This window comes from Octopus sinensis, linkage group LG5 (genome assembly GCF_006345805.1).
Source record: "Octopus sinensis linkage group LG5, ASM634580v1, whole genome shotgun sequence".
NCBI classification, from domain to species: domain Eukaryota; kingdom Metazoa; phylum Mollusca; class Cephalopoda; order Octopoda; family Octopodidae; genus Octopus; species Octopus sinensis.
In genome coordinates this window covers 111,636,276-111,657,815 of record NC_043001.1, presented here as the reverse complement: position 1 = coordinate 111,657,815, position 21,540 = coordinate 111,636,276, and positions in this window count along the sequence as shown.

Sequence of the window (21,540 nt, the reverse complement as noted above, 5' to 3'; positions counted from 1 at the left end):
ACAATTTTGAGGGACGGTGTAAGTCAAAATGTATCTGCTCCTGCGCTCGACTGATACTTATTTAACTGAGAATGAAAAACAATATTGATGGCGGCAGAAGCTGAACACAGAACATAAAACCAGAAAACACACCGTAAAGCATTTTGTCAGGAACGCTAACCATTTTGCCAGCTCGCCAACATAGCAACAAATACCATTACTACTAACACTAATAGTTACTGCAGCATACAGTAGCTCTGTAGTATGGGAACAAAACAGATGAGGATTTGCTTTCCCAATAGAGAGATTAATATAAATGGAAATGGCGATTTTCTCTTTATTCTCTTTATCTTCTATTGGGGTTTTTTGTTTTTGTTGTTTTTTCTTAGTTATCTCCTCCTCTTACGAAAAGCATAACGGTTTCACAATATAACGGGAAGAAGCAAAGGAAATGTGTTATTTTGAAAAAGAAAAACTAAATTGTTTGAACGAATGCGTAATCTTACGGATGCTTATATGCAAATAAGAGAAAAATACATTCTTATATATACGTATCTATATATATATTTACGTATTTATATATCTATTTGTGTTATATGTATGTTTATATTTATGTATGTATATTCTTTTTTTATTATTCTTTTATTTGTTTCAGCTATTTGACTGCGGCCATGCTGGAGTACCGCCTTTTAGTCGAGCAAATCTACCCCAGGACGTATTCCTTGTAAGCCTAGTACTTATTCTATCGATCTCTTTTGCTGAACTGCTAGTTCACGAGGACGTAAGCAAACCAACATCGGTTGTCAAGCGATTGTGGGGGACAAACACAGACACACATACATATATAGATACACAGACACACACACATATATATATATATATACGACGAGCTTCTTTCAGTAGTAGAAGACACTTGCCCAAGTAGTAGAAGACACTTGCCCAAGGTATCTCGCAGTGGGACTGAACCCGGAACCATATGGTTGGTAAGTAATCTACTTACCACACAGCCACTCCTGCACCCTATATTATTTATATTATATTATATTACATTATATTATATTATATGTATGTATGTATGTATGTATGTATGCATACATATATATATATATATATATATATATTAAAAAATAAATATAAATGCGCCTTTTAAAGCCTGGCCAGGCTTATAGGCCCGGTTTCCCGGTTTCAATGGCGTATGTGTTCCACTTTACTTAAAGTACTTTGGGCGCAGAGCATATCTTCCTCTTCATCAGATGTTAAGAGACAGAATACAGGGAATGTGTGTGCATGTTCGTTTATGTACGTGTGGCGCGGTAGCAAGTGCGTGTGAGCTAATTACTGTATAAGCCATATATATACTGCTTGCACATTTTCTCTCGAGATCAATGTAATAGCAATTATACCCCGGCACCCGACATGGAGTTGATCAGGAATGAGTTTGCCGATGTGAAGAAAAACTTGCTGTGGATGAAATTTCAATGTGAGTGCTTTATTGGCGAAGGAAGAATTTGTATGCGCTCAGGCTGTATTACAGAAATAAAAGAGTAAATTTTTGAAAGGGAAAACCCCATAAATGCCTAACAAAGGAAATAAAGCAAAAGAGAAAAGGGTGGAATTAAGCAACAGAAGATGAGGGTAAGGGGATTAAGTGGTTGTACACCCCAGACCAAATGGCGTGTTCAAATTATATGACGTTATGTAATGCCAAGAGCACACTCACCAACAAAAGGAACGAATACATTTTGATCCTTTCTTTGTAACCTCTGTATAATGTATGCAACGCAACTTGAAGAAAGAATATTCTTAGAGATAGAAATATAAGAAGTTGCACTAGCATTGACAGGTATAGATATCGATAACATGAAACAATGCTACCAAAACATCTGTAAGCTATAAAGCATAACAGACCAAACATAATGATCTCAAAAAGGAAAATAAAAACGTGTAAAGTATTAGAAATCAGTTGACCAACAGACGTTGAAATGATATTAAACATAAAAGGAAAAGACATCTACTAGAAAAATCTGCTGTTATTACATCCGCGCATTAAATTTAAATTTATAGCAGTGGTTAATGGGGCGCTTCGTATGCAAATAAGTGCAGCAACGCCAATTCTGTGAGACTGAGCTACGTGAAAATAAAATGACGTGACTAATCGTATGACATCAGTTACAGTAGAATGGTGAAAATAGGTAAAACCTTTTACATCCTTAGCGTGGGTGGCATTTCCATGTATATATATATTGTCATGCATTCATGTGTGTATACATCCATATATAAGTCAAAATATAGTGATTCAGACAGGCATTGATTATACTTATATAAATATATATATATATATAAAATAGAAATAAACAGTATTTGACTGCTATTTCTAATTTTTCGGTATGTGGCTAAGTAACCTGTAGCCTGCCCTTTGTATTTATATATATATATATATATATATATATATATATATATATATATATATATATATATATATATATATATATATATATATATATATACATATATATATATATATATGAAAGTATTATAAGCCATTTAAAACACACAAAAACCGTTGGGTTCATTTCAACATTTAAATTTAATTTGCCAAAATATTTTCGTCGCTTTGAAACCGTGACCTGTTCACTGACAAAATTCCGTGCTGTGTAAATATAATTAAGATTCAGTTGAATTAGGTACTTTAATTGAGGCACCTTGCTTGGTCGATCTAATTTGCAAATCAAAACAATATCAGGTGGATATCAAACTTTACATGTACTTTATACAATAATACAAAAATACTTTATATAAAATTTCCGAAGTGCAGATTCCAGGGTAGGTGAATAAAATATAAATGAGTAACAAATATATCAATTCATTACGGCCGTTTCAGGCTGACTCCTTTAATTGATTAATGAAAATAATACATCCTTGCCAAAGATATAGAAGTGAATCAAAGTAAATATTTGAACTCTATTGTTGAATATGTTAAAGCAGCTGGTTTTTCCCTTGGGTTTGAGGTCTATGCAGTCATCTGACGAAAACAGTTTCTTTGCAAAGATGTATAATTTTCATTAATCAATTAAAGGAGTCGCTTGAAACGGCCGTAATGAATTGACACCTGTGCATCTTTGACCGCTAAATCCACAAGTATTTTTAATTCAATTTCAGTTTATATCCCCGTGTTCCTTTCTGCTGAAGAGCGTAGGCTCGAAGCGTTAAAGATATTCTCACTTTCCCGAGCGTCATACTAATACACTTGCTTGTTGTTTATACACCTGTCTTCGTATTTTGTTTTCTGTAAATTTAAATTACATATATATATAATTTATTTGCCAACAAAATGTAGCGGTCTTATAATGGACGATGTTACTGTTCTTTAAGCCACACGAAAACATCCTTTCTAGCTGGCTACCGACACATAGTTTGTGCCCGTATAGTGCTTGCAAAGGAGATCATTGCTTCCATCTCCAGCCTTACGTGATACTCACAGATTGTGGTTTCTAGGTGTCTAACCTTCCTCAGTGTGAGACAATCACTGGCTGTTGATGAAAGCTTTCTCCACTCGCAAACATATATATATACATACATATATATATATATATATATATATATATATATATATATAATATATATATCTCCTTAACCCCATCTCCCAGCCTGGCTCGTTCCCCTGCTCCCGCCCACGCTGTTGCACCTGCACCTATCTCTCCAACACCACCACTCTCACAGTCACTCATCATCGTCCCTATCACATCACCGACTCATTTACCTGCGTTTCCAGTAACGTCATTTACTGAATCTCCTACTCTCTCTTTCTCTCTCTCTCTCTCTCTCTCTCTCTCTCTCTCTTTCTCACTGTCCTTTCCTGTTCATCGTTCAAATGAGGTGCCGATTGGCTGACTGCTTTGCGGAGCACCTTCGAGACATCAGACTCGGCAATGACACCCCGGGCTCGCGCCATTTCCGTTCTACCGGTCATTCGCTATAACATCTGTCTTTGTTCGGACTGTTTTTGCACAGGAGCAAACCGGACTCACGCCTCCGCCATGAACAGGAATTAACCTTCTATTTTCGCTCCTTTGCTCCACATGGGCTCAACTCGCCTCTTGACTGCTACTACCACTTACAGCAACAATATTAAATGTGCTCATTATGATGATAGCAGGAAAATACTAGCTAAGTCAAGAGAAAAGTCAGTAAAAATAATCTTATTTGGGGGTTTTAAATTATGCAAGACATTTTCAAGTTTAAAATGTTAATTTGTGTCCGTTATCTACATGCCAGCGATGGAGAGTTGTATCTAGCTTCTTTCCTAGAGAAAAATCTCAAATAATGGTTTCGAATTTTATCGACCTCGGTGAAATTCGAACTCAGAACATGAACGCAGACGAAATGCCACAAAGCATTTAAAACTGGTGCACTGACGATTCTGACAGCCCCAATGCATTCTTTAATCAGTCACAAGTACCTGAAGCAGCAAAAGAAGAGCTTTGTAACATTGTTAGTGATAAGCTTGAATCCTGCGGAGACGAACTTAAATCCATATATCCGTGATAGATTCATAGAAGTGTTCATGTGTGTTCATACACTCAGACATACACACACACACACACACACACACAGACACACACACACATTCATATATGTATACGTACACACCCATCCATATCAATATACATGTATGCATATATGTGCGTGTATGTATATATATATATATATATATATATAATGCAATTACTATCGGTTATGATAAATTGCTAATTAAAAATTAAGGAAATTGCTATATTATCCCGTTAAAAGTTAACGGTATAATTCCCTTTAGAAAATGTGGAATAAAATCTTTCTGATATAACAAAAATATTCAGGTTCTAAAACGAGTTATGTATTTTTGTATTTTATTGCTGTCTCCGAACAAGTAATTAAGAAAAAGCATTAATATAATCTACTAATATTACGATTATTATTACGTTTTTACAATGATCATTACTAGTATTAGAAAGAAATCATTACTATTGTTGTTATTGATAATGTAATTGTTGATTTAGGTTTTATTATTCTTCAGTTAAAAACATTACGCATCCATAAAACTAGAAATCATTATTATGTTGGGTGTTTCTGTTGTTAATGCTATTGACGTTGCTGTTTCCATATTTATTTTAATATGTGATCTTGTCCTCAATTACGGCATTTGCGAAAATTCAATATCGCTTCTTTATTCAAAAAAGACATTAATAAAAATTAAACAGATATAAATGTACGTGTCATTTATGTTATTAACGAATCTCTGTTTTAATTGTTATTCTCTTGATGAAGCTATTACAGCCAGGTAAGTGTTTGAATATTACACAAGGCCTGCTATTGTAAACATAAATAGGCGTAAGAGTGGCTGTGTGATAAGTCGCTTGCTTACCAAACACATGGTTCTGGGTTCAGTCCCACTGCGTGGCACCTTGGACAAGTGCCTTCTACAATAGCCTCGGGCCGACCAAAGCCTTGTGAGTGGATTTGGTAGACGGAAACAGAAAGAAGCCCGTCGTATATATGTGTATATATATATATATATATTATATATATATATATATATATATATATATGTATGTATGTATGTATGTACATGTGTGTATATGTTTGTGTGTCTGTGTTTGTCCCCCCAACATCACTTGACAACCGATGCTGGTGTGGTTTACCTCTCCGTAACTTAGCGGTGCGGCAAAAGAGTCCGATAGAATAAGTACTAGGCTTACAAAGAATAAGTCCTGGGGTCGATTTGCTCGACTAAAGGCGGTGCTCCAGCATGGCTGCAGTCAAATGACTGAAACAAGTAAAAGAATATGCAAAGCTGTTAGATACAGCTTTGTTAGAAAGTGCAAAAGATTGGCAGAATCGTTAGAACCTCACAAAATTTCTTCTGGTTCATAATGATCTGAGTTCAAATCTCGCCGTGGTCGATTTTGCTTTTTATTCCTCCTGGGTCAGTAATGTAAAGTACCGTCCAGTACTGGAGTCGCTGGCATCGACTATCTTCCCTGTCTCAAAATTATTGGCCTGGTGCCTGAATTGGAAACAGTTATATATAAAGGGTACTGCACCTGCAGAAGCGCTGGGCCACCGGAAAAATTCTTTGTGTATTCCTTCCAATTCATTATATTCTCACTTTAAATTCCACTGAGGTCAACCTTGCCTTTCCTACCATCGAGGGTCGATAAAATGAAATGTCAGTCTAGTGCCGGGGTCGACAGATTCGACTGACCCCCACATTTCAAAAATTCTGGCTGTGTGTCTAAATCAGAAAGCAATGTTTAAGGCAACGAGATGGCAGAATTGATACTACGCCAGATAAAATACTTAGAGGAATTTCGTGTCTCCTTACGTTCTGAGTTCAAATTCCGCCGGAGTCGACTTTGCCTTTTAGCCTTTCGGATTCGATAAATTAAGAACCTGTTGAGCGCTGGGATCGATGTAATGGAGTAATCCCCTCCCCAAAATTACCACATGGGGCGGGGGGATTACAATTTTCTCTTCTTTTTTACTTTGCCTGTATACCCTTGCGGTTAATAAAGAATTTATTATTATTATCTCTTTATCACAGGTTTTGTTGGAAGTCCTGGAGTCTTGCATGCATAACGGGCTTACTACCTGCCGCCTATGGTACCATGGTATTCGTTCTTTTCAGCTATCTAATACTGTCCTGATTATTCTGGCCGTGGCAAAGAGATAAACATTTTGTAACAGTTCTACTGTACACTCTATTCCACTTTCCTTTATATTCTTTTTGATGCCTTCTGATACTGTTCCTAAGGACCGAACGATAATTGGCACTATCTTCACCTTCTTCATTTTCCATAGCCGTGCTATTTCGTACTTAAGAGTTTTATCTATCTTTTCGACTTCTTTCTTGACTAATCATGGGTCAAAGAGGCATGCAATATCAACTATATAGTATATGTGGTGCACCTTGTCCACCATCACTAGGTCCTATGTGTTATGCTCTAGCACCTGATCTGTTTGCATTGGGAAATCCCAAAGGATTTTGCTAGTCTCTGACTCCACCGCCCTCTGCAGTTTGTGCTCATTCTACGTCTTGTCTTTCTCTAGCCCCCACTTTCCTCACAGTTTGCAATGGAGCACTTTTGCTACCTGGTCGTGTCGCCACACCTTGTAATGGTTTGGGGCAAGTCTAGGTTATTCGTTCGTGATATAGGCAACGGTTTCATCTACTTTATTGCAGATGCACACAGCGGAGACACTTCTGCTCATTCCTAAGGTTGACCTTTGGCCATTTAATGGCCAAAGCTTGGTCTTGAGCTGCCAGTATAGTGATCTCGATCTCTTTTTTTTTTAGTGTTCAATCTTGCCTATTTTTTCCAGCAACTTTTGTTGTGGTATTATAGAATTGATTGTGTAGTCCCTTCATGTCCATTTTGTACTTCCTTTGTTATCCCTTTTTTCTCTGCTCTCAATACTCCCTCGTTCCTAACTGTCAGGTTTCTTTACTTTGGGCTATGTATCTCATTAAGCTCTCGAGTTCGATTCGCACGCAGTCTTCCACACTTATCAGTCCCCTTCTTCTATTTGCTCTTTTCCAGTATAGGTGACCAGCGTCCGCACGTGGATGATGTTTATCAACCAATTCCGGCACAAATTTTCCGAACAAACGGCTACGAGGTAAAGATACGAAGCTTTTAATTTATCAAGAGACCGCATGTGCTTTTCTTTGGGAACTTAATTTATCCTAGACCAACTTTGAGAGTAACGAGTTGATGCATTTTCCAACTCATTCCAATATTGAGGAGGGGCTACAAGGGCACTTGAAGAAATTACTCAATGATAGAGGAATTAGGTTCAAATATCTCCTGGAAATGAACATTCCAAATTGGGTTCTTCGGGGGATAAATGCAACTGATGTTTATATCATACGACATGAAAGCCTTGTTGAGTTGCAGTGTAATTAAACTGCTTAATCTAAGTTTGAATCTGGGTACAATAATTTTTGTACAAGAAGGAAATTGCTATGAAATTCCTATTGGTAGGAAGTAAAATTGTATTTCTTAATTCTAATTGTATTTCTTACTTCTAATTGAGTCAGATTTCAGTCGAGTGTCTTTCCGACTGTCAAAGGCTAACAATCATTTAGAAATTGTAACTAGAGATGATCTTCGTTTGTCTTTAACAAACATGGACCCAAATCTTGAGATACTTGCAAAACTGCATCAGGAACAAAGATCTCGCTGAATAAATACAGTAAGAAGGTAATTTGATATATATACATTTTTTTCATTTTGCTAAAAGGTTTTATTTTATGCTCAAATAGTAACCATTTTTTAGAAGTTATTAATTTTTTTGTCGTCAATGGAAGTTGTTTGTTATGCGTGTTATAACTGAAAAATAATGTGTGATTATAAATTGATTTTTATTTTGTTTTTTGTTTTTGTTTTTTGTTTTTTCTTTTGTTTTTTTGCTGTTTTTTTTAACCAGCAAAATGTTTTTGGTTTCGTGAAATAGAATAATAGAGAATAAATGTGTAATTAATAAACAGATATTTTTATGGAGTCTGTTGTGTTAATGGTACAAAACAAATCACCTTTGAAATAAAGCTTATGTTTATTTGTTATTGAAATTTTGTTCTTTTTCATTAAAAATTATCAATTTTTAAATATTCATAGAAATAATTTTCATAATAAAAAAAAATTAGATATTGACACATTTAGTTATTAATTGGTAAATTTTACATTTTTTTTAAGTGTTTAAATTTTTTTTAAATAACCTATTAACCCTTTTAATGAAACTGAGTTGTTTCTTTTCACTGACGATAGTAGGTGCACAGACAGGTAAAAATCCAAAGACCACGAGCTAAAAGATGGTTTGGAACCACTGACCGATCCCAAAACCCAGCTCCTTCCTCCATCGACAGAAGATACTTACGCCATTCCATGAGTGAGATCGATCCTACTTCACCTTCTCACAGAAAACTAAAGCTAGACGTACAACCATTTTGCTTATCATTGCACCCTTACAACTGAATGCTAAAATAATATACCTCGCATAACATTTCAAATTATCCAAACACGTTTTAGTAATTATTTAATTATTCACGAAGACATACACACGTTCAAGTTTGAGGAGCTTTTATGGTGCAACGGTTATAAAATATATGATGGCTACGTTTAAAACAAAATTTTATGAACGACTTAATTTCATAAAATAATTTCTGTAAATTACTTTATTCTATTCCATGATTTAAAGTTTGCACTTTTAGAATATTTACATTCTATCATTTATGATAGCCGTTTCATTTATTTTATGATGTATGTAGTTGTAGTTTTCATTCCATAAGATACCGCAAGGAAAACAGTAATGCTGTAAGACAAGTCGTGATTATCACAACAATGCTATGGGCAACGTATTAATATTGACGTACTTCCTTTACTGCTTTAAGGAGGCAGAGAAATCATTTCCATGCAACTGTTTATATGCTGTATATTATATGCTGTATCTATAATCGTTTATATGTCATTAGATATAGTAAATATCCCATGTTTGGGGAAGGGTCCAATCGATTACATTGATTCCCCTAATGATCAACTAGTACTTATTTTATTGACTCCGAAGAGGTGAAAGGCAAAGCCGGTCTTGGCGGTATTTGAACTAAGAATGTAAAGACGGACAAAATGCCGCTAAGCATTTTGTTCGGCTTGCTAACGGGTCTGCAGTTCCCCGTCTTTATGACGTATATATAATCCTTTCTATTATAGGCACAAGGCCTGAAATTTGTGGGGAGGGGCTAGTCGATAACATCGGTCCCCAGTACTTGACTGGTACTTATTTTATCGACTCCGAAAAGATGAAGGGCAAAGTCGACCTCGGCGGAATTTGAACTTAAAACGTAAAGAGAGATGAAATGCCAATAAGCATTTTGTCCGGCGTGCTCGCTGCCTCCATGATGTATATAGAATACACTTTGCTTATAATATTTTTTATGTATAAATGCAGAAATTTTAGAGCATCGGACAAAATGCCTTCTAATATAACTAGTTACAGCCCTCAGATAAAATCGTATCAGAGTTAACTTGCTTTTCATTCTTCCCGATTCGAGAACTCGAGTACCTTTCAAATGCTGGAATCAATAGCATCGACATTTTCCCTACTCAAATAACTTCTAGCCCTGTGCGTATTTAATAAATCATTATCGTCTTCATAGTTTAATAAAGGCACAGGCAGACTAAACAACAAAACAGTTATTAGACACCAAGAAGTATTATTTGGAATATTATATTTAAAATACACGCAAAGGACGGTAGTCTCTTGTATGCTGAAAAAGTCGGTTCTGCACAAATGATTTGTTTATAATGATTAATGATTAAGGCGGCGAGCTGGCAGAAACGTTAGCACGCCGGGCGAAATGCGTAGCCGTATTTCGTCTGCCGCTACGTTCTGAGTTCAATTTCCGCCGAGGTCGACTTTGCCTTTCATCCTTTCGGGGTCGATTAAATAAGTACTAGTTACGCACCGGGGTCGATATAATCGACTTAATCCGTTTGTCTGTCCTTGTTTGTCCCCTCTATGTTTGTCCCCTCTATGTTTAGCCCCTTACGTAAAAGACTTTTACGATAACATGGTGAATCAGGTCATTTAAAACTACCCTACTACTAAAATGCAGACTTTTTTGAACTTATAATATTCTGTGTATATATATACAGATACAATACCAATATTCCACTGAAATTTTTAATAATTCTTTCTGGAAACTGTCTTTAACATTTTTTTAAGAATGTATATATATATATTGTAATCTTTTGTACCCAATATTTTAATGAACTTGTTAAACTTTTTTATATTTTCCCAAGATTTTCCCTTGTAAACTGTTCTTATTATCAAAGAATGTATATATATATATATATATATATATATATATATATAGTAGTATTTTGTGACAACCAAGCTTTTACATGTTACTTTTGACAATCTTTTTCTAAAAAAGTGAAACCAGTCAAGTAAATAAACATCTTTTAAAATTGCATTTTCAAAACTTCTTTCATATATAATTCCACTCGTGCGGTACCTTACAACTCCACTTTGTTATATATATATATATATATATATATATATATACATATCAGTGTCGACTCCGGCACTCGGGCTGTTCGGGATTAATTTGAGCATAAATTTAGTAAATTGAGTATGTATTTGCTAGCTGATTTAATTTCTACCAAAACGGATTTCATATATGCAACTGCAGCCAATAGCTCAGGCTCCTTTTATTGAACCTGGTCGCAGTTCAGTGTCTGGCAGTCGTCTTAGATGTGCCCTGTGTCAAAATATATCATTTATAGCAGACGTTCTCTCAACATCATTCACACATGCCTGACTCGGGCTCAGAAGTTACAGCCGGAGTTGCTATCAATGGTCGTAAAAAAAGTAATTGAAATTCAATGTTTTCTTGAAACAATAAATTTCTATAGAGATTAGGATTTAAATTCCAATCTATGAAATGTTTCCGTTCCAAAATATTTTTAAGGGAACGAAAAATTACCAAGCAACTCGGGTTAATACGAAGGAGCCTGGTAGGTGTCAAAGACTGACTGGCATCTCTTGTCAAGAGTACAGGCGACAGTCAGATCGCTGGTGCTTGTTGTGCACTCTGCTATCGTTATTCTGTGCGTCTGTGTGTAAAAATCAGTTGTGTTTTCCAGGATTGTTTTATTTTTATCCTTAAATTAGAAATGGAGAAATACATAGTGCTAAATATAAAAAACAAGCCATTTGAGGTTAGAAATAAAGCAGGAAAACGTGAAATTCTTCGAGTGTCTTACACGAAATCTGTGATAAGCCCGAGTGACTCTGATGACCTGGAGACAATAATGATGTCGTTCAACATGTAAAAAAGTGAATATATGCATATGTACGAAGCGTATTTAAGATATCATAAAATCGACAACAGATAACAGGATAAAAACAGTAATTCTATGGAGCATGCACTATAACGTCCTCAAATGGCAGATACAACAAAGACGGTAACATGGAGAGGAATGGGAAAATGGATGGGGCATGAGAATACGAACTAAAACTGCATTCCTTCTTTGTCTCTCTCATCCTCCCTATCTTTCAGTTTCTCTACATAAAAATATATATAGATATAGATATATAAAGATATATATATATATATATATATAGATATATATATATATATATATAATATATATATATATAATATATATATATAACATTTGTAAATATAAATATAAGCACATAGGCACACATATGTATAACATACATTTATGTGTGTGTGTCTTTGCGTGGGTGAAATATGATACATCTATTGTGTGTGCATATGTGTGCATGTGTGAATTTGTAGATGCATAATATATGCATATAGATATACATATATGCATACATACACTTATATACACATATACATATATATGAATATATAAGTGTATGTATGCATACAGATATATATATATATGTATATATGTATGTATATATATATATTATATATATATATATATATATATATATATATATATATATATATATATATATATATATATGCATATGTATGTATCTTGCATCTACAAATTCACACATATACACACTAATAACTACATAGGCACGTAGCTTTATATGTAAATATGCGCGTGTACACACACACACACATATATACATGTGTGTGTGTGTTTGTGTGTGTGTGTGTGCATGCATGTATGTATACACTTGTTTCTATGTTTCTATTGAAAATACAATCGCCACAAGAAATCTTCCTTCATAATAACTCACATATTTTACGTTACAACTCTTCAAAGTAGTTATGGCCTTTAGTAAGCTGATAAATGAAAACCGGTGTTAGCTTCAACGACTGTTGCAATTTGTGTTTAGTGCACTTCTTGGAAACTATCACCTACTGTAGCTTTGATCTACGACAAATAGCAACTAAAGTTTTCCTTTTATATTGCTAAGAGAGATAACTGTAATTTCTTTTTCAGATGTAAAAACTTGAGATTATTAGAAACGATGTCTATGTGTATATGTGTGTGTGTGAGAGAGGGCGTGGGGTGTGTTTGTGTGTGCGTGCGCGTGATTGTTTTATGTACACATATATACGTAAATATGCGATATATGTGCCTGTGCGTAAGTGCATGTGTTGTGTGTATATTTGTATGTATGAATGTACTGGCATGTATATATATATATATATATATATATATATATATATATATATATATATATATATACATGAATTCATATACATATATAAATTCATAAATATATATATCTATTTATTTATGGATTCATATATATATGTATGCAAGTTCATAAATATATATATATATATATATACACAGAGACAGACAGACAGACAGACAGGCAGACAGACAGACAGACAGACAGTCAGACAGACAGACAGACAGATAGATAGATAGATAGATAGATAGATAGATAGATAGATAGATAGATAGATAGATAGATAGATAGATAGATAGATAGATGTATAATTTAATATTCTCCGAAGTAGTTCGCTTCTGTAGTCACAAGCTTTATCCAGTGTTGTTTCCTTTGATGGAAACATTCCTGGAACTTTTTTGTGGTGGAGTGAGCACCTACCTCATCGTAATCTCTTCGATTTCCTTGGCGTCTTGAAATCTTGCTCTTTTCAAATGGGATTTAATTTTTCCCTTGCCCTCGAGGCCATAACCATAGACCCACGAATCAGCACCTATTGTGACTATTTTTTTTCAAAAAGATTTCGTCTTTCGCAACACAGTGAAAGAGATCCTGCGCAGCGCAGCTGAGACCCGATCTTCTTTTTGAGACGACCACTCTCTACACACTTTACTTCTAAAACTCTGCTATAAAGCAATGGAAGTAAGTGAGATGGTTATAACTTAGTGTGCATGCGCGACAGAGTTCGAGATTAATCTATGCCATACGACTTCACTCTGCATACTTTAACTCCTTTACCTTAGCAACAGGCCCGGTACTCTGGGATCAGACATCATTCATATATACACGCTTATATTTATATACATGTGTTAGTGTGTGGTTATGTGTTTGTACGCTCGTACAGGGCACAAACACAACCATGTGGAAAAGAAATCCGGTTCGAAACTACGTGCTTAGGATTCAGTCCCACCTCGCAGCATTTTCCAAAAAATGTCTTTTATAGGTGTCGACTGACTAATATATTGTGATTCAATTTATAAGCGGAAACTTTAACGAAGCTCGCTGTGTATATGTATGGGTTTGTATTTGTATTTGCATGTATGGGTGAACGTCTGTTCGTCTGTGTTTGTCTCTCCGTATTTTCTCTTCACGTGATACCGCTTGTTCGTCAGTGAATTTTTGACGCCCCAGTAACTGCGCCATTAAGCTCATGGCGTTCAACAATGCAACAATTTATGGAGCAAAACTGTATATTTGGAGTCAATATTATTCTCTTGTATAAACATGAACTTCTAGAATGAAATTTTGATGAAGTCCGTTTTAAATATTGCAGTAGTCATCCTTGATAATTTATTTGCCCATCGTTAAACTGGGAAGTTATTTTTATTCTATCGTCTCATTGTACGTTGATCAAGATCCCTATAAATTAACAATGGTCTCATGAGACTGTCATCTCATGCATTACAACGTAATATTATTGGGATTCAATCATTAGATGCTTTGAATCTGTGGACAGCTTTTTTTATGCTGTTATTAATATTAATGTTCTCTGTCATTTCCTTTCAGTGTAGACGGATTCATAGCATTAAATATTTCTTTTAAACAATAGGAACCATTTGATTTTCAATTACTATAGCTGGTTGCAAAGCAATATTTTCTTATCGTTTGATCCACACCCGCCATTACAATATGATATTATGTTGAAAGCTTATATTTTTAAACTTTTGCAAGCTATTCCTCACTGCTCGAAAACCAAGATTCTCGTAGATTAGACTTTTGATTTGAAATAATCATTTTATTATAAATTCTTAAGGCTTTTGTCTTCTATTCAAAATAATAGATCTTTTAACATCGCTTCCATAATCTTAGTGGTTATGTATGATGTATGTTTTAAACTTTATTGAGGATGCTGCGATTATGCTAGCACAGATATTTTTCTCCTTTAATTGTTCAAACAGTTGTTTCGCTTACATTAAATAAATCATTTTGCATCTTCATTCAAACCTGTTCCCTTTGGAAGTCAGTTTTACACTTAATTTTTATTTCTAGAAAAATAGACTTTCTTGTCCGTGTTTCACTTGACATTTGAAACTATCATTCACTATCAAAAATATTTTGCAAAATAAGACTAAAGTATGGACTACTTTCGCGTGCAGACTAACTCGTTATCGCAGAAAAGGAATTAAGGAAATCAAAACGGAAACGATGATAAAGAAATGATGGCTTTATTAATGGTAAAACAAATCGAACAAAACGAAAATGGTTCTGAAGTGTGTTCTGAAATGGTTCTGAATGTACAACACAAGGGTCTACTGTGTCTGCATGTGTATATATGTGAATGAGTATGCGTATGTCAGTATGTGTGCGTGTTTATGAATTATCAAACACATTTGTGATGGCTTCCGTTTTCTAATAAATAATGATTAATTATGATATGCAAAAAAGAATATAAAATATGATAAATTTCGTATAACAATAATCTATGTATTGAATGGTAAATTGATATAAATTTCTAATAGATATTTTGAAATAATAATTCGTTTAACTTTGTGGTTTAATTCGGGATGGTGAGTATCACACAACTGCTTAGCGCTGCTATTGGATTTTTGCATATGTAGCGTTGTTGACAGCAATTGTCGAAATGATTGTGTATCACGATCGCTAAGGGATGATGATGACAATTATTGTAGATCGATATCAAGAAACAAATAAGCATTATATACGTCCAATTTGTGCTTGATTGTCAACAGTGACGGACAATACTGTGAATGCCGTTTCCATTAACCCTTTCTGTTTGAATCAAGTACCCCGTTGATCCAATTCTACGTAATATTTCCACTAATCCGTTTAGTTTTTTGTTTCGATAATTCAAGGCCAATGTCAAAGGTATTGAAAATATTCGTCTTTATTTTCCTCCCGTGAAGGCGCATGGCTCAGTGGTTAGTGCGTCGAGCTTACGATCGTGAGGTTGTGAGTTCGAATCCCGGACCGGGCTGCGTGTTGTGTTCTTGAGCAAGACATTTTATTTCATGTTGCTCCAGTTCACTCAGCTGTAGAAATGAGTTGTGACGTCACAGGTGCCCAGCTGTATCAGCCTTTGCCTTTTCCTTGGACAACATCGGTGGCGTGGAGAGGAGAGGCTGGTATGCATGGGCGACTGCTGGTCTTCCATAAACACCCTTGCCCTGACCTTTGCCTGGGAGGGTAACTTTCTAGGTGCAATCCCACGGTTAGTCATGACCGAAGGGGTGGGGTCTCAGCATTTTCTTCCCTTTGATAAGTTTAATGGTGATAACAATAACATTAACACACGTGGTACTTTGCCATGCTGCACACGTAAGCTAATGATAGTGCCGGACGAAATGAGAATGCAGAATTTGATTGCTTTTAACCAGTGAATGATTTTCATGGCAAGCTTTTTTCAATTCTTTGTGTGAAGGATTGAATAAAACGCTCTTCTTCACCGTTTAAAACAGAATGAAAATGGATGACGTTCAATATCAGATGACAATTTGATTATAAATTTGTTTAAATTTAGATGATATAAATTACGTTCCATCGATAGATATAAATGTTTCTAGTAGTCCCCCAGAGGTGAAAATTCTTTGGAGTAATATCAATGTTTCATTAGTCGTTATTGATGTAGTCGATGCTCTATATAAAATTTCGAGAATAAATGAAATTATGCCAATAAGCTATAATGGTAGCCGTTTGTATTATTTAGCAATAATGGTAAATTTTTATGACTTTAAATACTTCACTAAGTGGTGGATTTTCTCTCACGAAGACAACCTCATTGTACTTTTTCGTGACAATTCGATAAATTTTCAAACGATCTACGATACTCAAAGGATTATATTCGAATTTAGAATCCCATGCCAATGATCTCATCTCAGTTTCTCAATAATTACCAAATTGACTGGTTTTCATTGCACATTAGGGAAATTTATTAGACATGATCGGTCATTTTATCAGAAATTGTTTTATAAGAATCTTTTGTCTGGTTCTCGGAGACAGAACAGTTGGTATATTAAATCATCACATTCTTAGATCTAAGATCGAAGATGCGGTTTCGTTTAATCGATGTCGTGAACGCTGTACGATTTGTGGAAGTGGTTTAAGATATTCTTAGGAATTTCACAAGTATCATGATTAGTATTGGTTTACTAAGAAAAAATAGAGGTAGAAGCAGCAGTATGTAGATAGATAGATAGATAGATAGATAGATAGATAGATAGATAGATAGATAGATAGATAGATAGATAGATAGATAGATAGATAGATAGATAGATATAGATAGATAGATAGATAGATAGATAGATAGATAGATAGATAGATAGATAGATAGATATAGATAGATAGATACAGATAGATAGATAGATAGATACAGATAGATAGATAGATAGATAGATAGATAGATAGATTGATAGATAGATAGATAGATAGATAGATAGATAGACAGACAGACAGGCAGGCAGGCAGGCAGACAGACAGACAGACAGACATGAGCAAGGTTCTTGGCAAATGAGTTTTCTGAAATATAGAAAGTATATTTTTCATTTGTCAGTTGTGAATTTTTTATTACTCTTACACTGTATGTTATACTGACGGTGAGGAGGCGCAATGGCCCAGTGGTTAGGGCAGCGGACTCGCAGTTGTAGGAACGCTGTTTCGATTCCCAGACCGAACATTGTGAGTGTTTATTGAGCGAAAACACCTAAAGCTCCACGAGGCTTCGGCAAGGAGTGGTGGTGAAGCCTGCTGTACTCTTTCACCACAAACTTTCTCTCACTCTTTCTTCCTGTTTCTCAAAGGTACCTGTATTTCAAAGGGCCAGCCTTGTCACGCTCTGTGTCACGCTGAATCTTCCCGAAAACTACGTTAAGGGTACATGTGTCTGTGTGCACGTTAATTTCATGAGCAGGCTGTTCCGTTGATCAGAAAAACTGGAACCCTCGTCGTCGTAACCGACGGAGTGCCACGATTTATTGTACTTTTTTTAAGTATTAAGTTAAATGATGCAGCTGTCAGTTTAACCTTACATCCTTCCAGGCCGACAAAAGCTGAGAGTGGCTGAGTGGAGGAATTGCTAGAGTGTGTTTGCTTCGGCCGTTTACATTCTAGGATCTATGATAACACTGCTTCCATTTCGTCGACCCTTGGGTTTTCTTTGACACTTTCTTCGTGAGCAACGTGTTCATTTATGAATACTAGCAAATCTACTCATGTACGATGGAAGCATAAAATGAGGGAGAGAAGTCATAACAGCAGTATGTATTGAGAAATGTGTAAATGGACTTGATAGATTACTGGGTAATATATTATAAACATCACATTACAATTGGTGATACAGCATTCTATTGCAGCTATAGGATATGTGTTTGCAATTTAGTGACATATGATGACGATTCACTCTTGAACTGAAATTGGCCCCCAGCCTCTGTATCATGAATGGCTATGTGGAGCACTCCTAACGAAAGCCAGAGCTTCCTTCGACCACAACATTAAAAGGTTTTTTTTTTATTATTTAGATATACTTTTATTTTAGTTGTTTACACTATTTTACGCTTGTTTGTACTCTTATACATTCAAAGTTCACAAATTTTCTTATTTAAATTATGACTCATATTCCTATCGATTATAGCAATATGGTCATAAAACTGCTTTGTGGACGATATTTTATGTTTGGTCGACACTAATTTTCAAATTACTGAAGTCCGTTGCTCTACTCATCGCGACGTATAACTGGCCGCGTGTAGACATCGGAGCGGGTAAAAATACACCTACACGATCTAAAGTATGGCCTTGTACCTTGTTTGCTGTGAACACGTGAGCAGAATCTTTAGGGTTGCAAAAAATCAAACTAAGACTTATCTCTCACTGTTCTATGCGAATAATGTCTGGATGTTCTGGTCGCATGGGTTATTTTGATTGACAAAACTGAGATGTAAATAATTGCCACTTCGATTAGCCGTTTCGAATCCTGCTCGAGACTGACACACTTCAATAACCATTAAATAATCACAAACACTATATACTGACACACACTTTATCAATTTTATTTTCGCTTTTAACCGTCCTCGCGACCCCCTTTGTATCCACAAATGGGTGACGAACAATACAATGAAAATCCAGGGTCATTTGTGGTCGGTGAATTTTTAATAAAAATGCGAACGTGGTTTATCAATTCAAAACTCAATATCCACGAAATAATCATACTTTCTGAATTTTTAATGCTAAAGACCTTCCTGACGACCGTCTTTGTAATCCCGAAAAATATCGTAACCATTGGTCCAGCCGTCTGACCGTTAAGAGGGAGCAGACAAAGTGACGGGCAGACGAACATAGCAAATCTGCCCATCTACGATGGGAAATAAAGAGGCATAGAATCGTAAACTTAAACCCTCTAAATTCACGAACTATAAGGGTGGGGGGATCAAGAATTAATCCTCGTCCCCGGGATTTTAACAAAAAAAATCAAAGGGGATTTATTGACCCAAAACTCAATATCTACTAAATAATCATACTCTTTCGCATTTTTTTTTTTCGGTAAAACCCTTCCTGATTACCTCTTTCGTAATCCCGAAAAACATCGTGATTACATTGGTCTAGACATTTGACTGTGAAGAGGGAACAGACAGACGGACAGACAGACGGGCATAACGCTCATTATAGTAAGATGACCATTGCTTGTTAATGACTTACAAATCGAATATGACATTTTAGCCCAGCTTTTAACACAAATATTGTGTCCAGTCCCAGATAAATGCAATACAAAACCATCATAATTGGCTTTGTATATTAATATATGTCTCTTCAAAGCACAAACAGAAAAGTTTTACTAATAAGCTGAGATACAAATAAATCCCTTGCCACGTCTAGCTTCATAAATAACTTTTTGTATATTCAAATATTCAAAACCAGTCTCCAACCGAATAAGTTTATTATCGACTAGTTAATAACTTGAATACAATTCAGTAAAGCTCGTATATGAAAACAATCGAAATATCCAGCGTTTGAGAACCAGCTGGTATATGAGGTCTGATCAATAAGTATCCGGATTGCTGCCATCGTAACGAAGCTAAAGCACGTAGAAAAAAAACATACAGGTGACAGATTCATACGGGGATGTATATGTGTGAGTGTGTGTGTGTGTGTGTGTGTGTATACTTCACACAAGCACACACACACATGCAAACACACACACTGGAACTGGAATTTTAAAAATTGTGTGAATTTGCTTTTTGTCTATGTTATATTCAACGTTCCGAAAAAAATAGCCAAATTATTCAAAAAGAAAAAGAGTAGCACAATAAGATAGAGCGGAAAACGGGCTTTAAAATGATATATAAAATCAAAGTGATTTAATGAAAATTAATTCGAAAATACATAATTTAAAACCCAAATTAAAAATTCCGCAAGAACTTTCTTGACAACCTAATATATATAGCATATCTTGTAGTTACTTTCAATTCGGTTCGTGTATATTTATTACGTTCACCTCTAATTTCCATACTGCTCAACTCTCAATTTTCAGAGAGAAATTGCCAATTCTTAATAAAATTTCCTATATTTATCGCAAAGAGACCTACGGACGTACATTTACATGCTTATTCATAGACGCAGCCACGGAAAATTTTAACTGAGTGTTACTAATGAACTTAGTTATAAGTAACGGTAGACATTTTTTATATAAGTATGTTACCGTTTCTTGTGTTATTGCTGACCTTTTCGTAGATTCAAATATTCAAAAAACCAGTCTGGAAAAGAATATGTATGTCAAGTGACCAATAACCAAAAATAAATGTCAGCATAAGCGTCTGAATAGAAGTGAATTGCATACTATTTTACTTCTCAGAACCATTTCGAGGACATCGACACCTCACAAACATACACGCATGCGTACACATATACACATGCAAAACCACCCAACACACACACATACATACATACATACATACATACATACGACCTTACAAACAAGCATGTATATATACGTATATGTGTGTTTGTGTGTGTGTGTCGGTGTGTGTATGTGTGTATGTGTGTGTATGTGTTTGTGTATGCATATACATGGGCACAGGAGTGGCTGTGTGATAAGAAGCTTGCTTCCCAACCACATGGTTCCGGGTTCAGTCATATATATATATATATATATATATATATATATATATTGATAAAACGGTAAGATAACAAAAGAAAGAAAAAGACCTCAATATTATGTAAATAGAGGAAATTTATCTATACAATATGTTACATTACTCGGTAGTCAAGATAAAACTCTGAGTTTCAGATGCCGAAGTAGAAATCCACAACACCATCTCATCGGTTATCTGGCTATTATATATATATATATATATATATATATAAGACGCCATGATAGAACGTTAGCCATCACACACATTTTTTTCT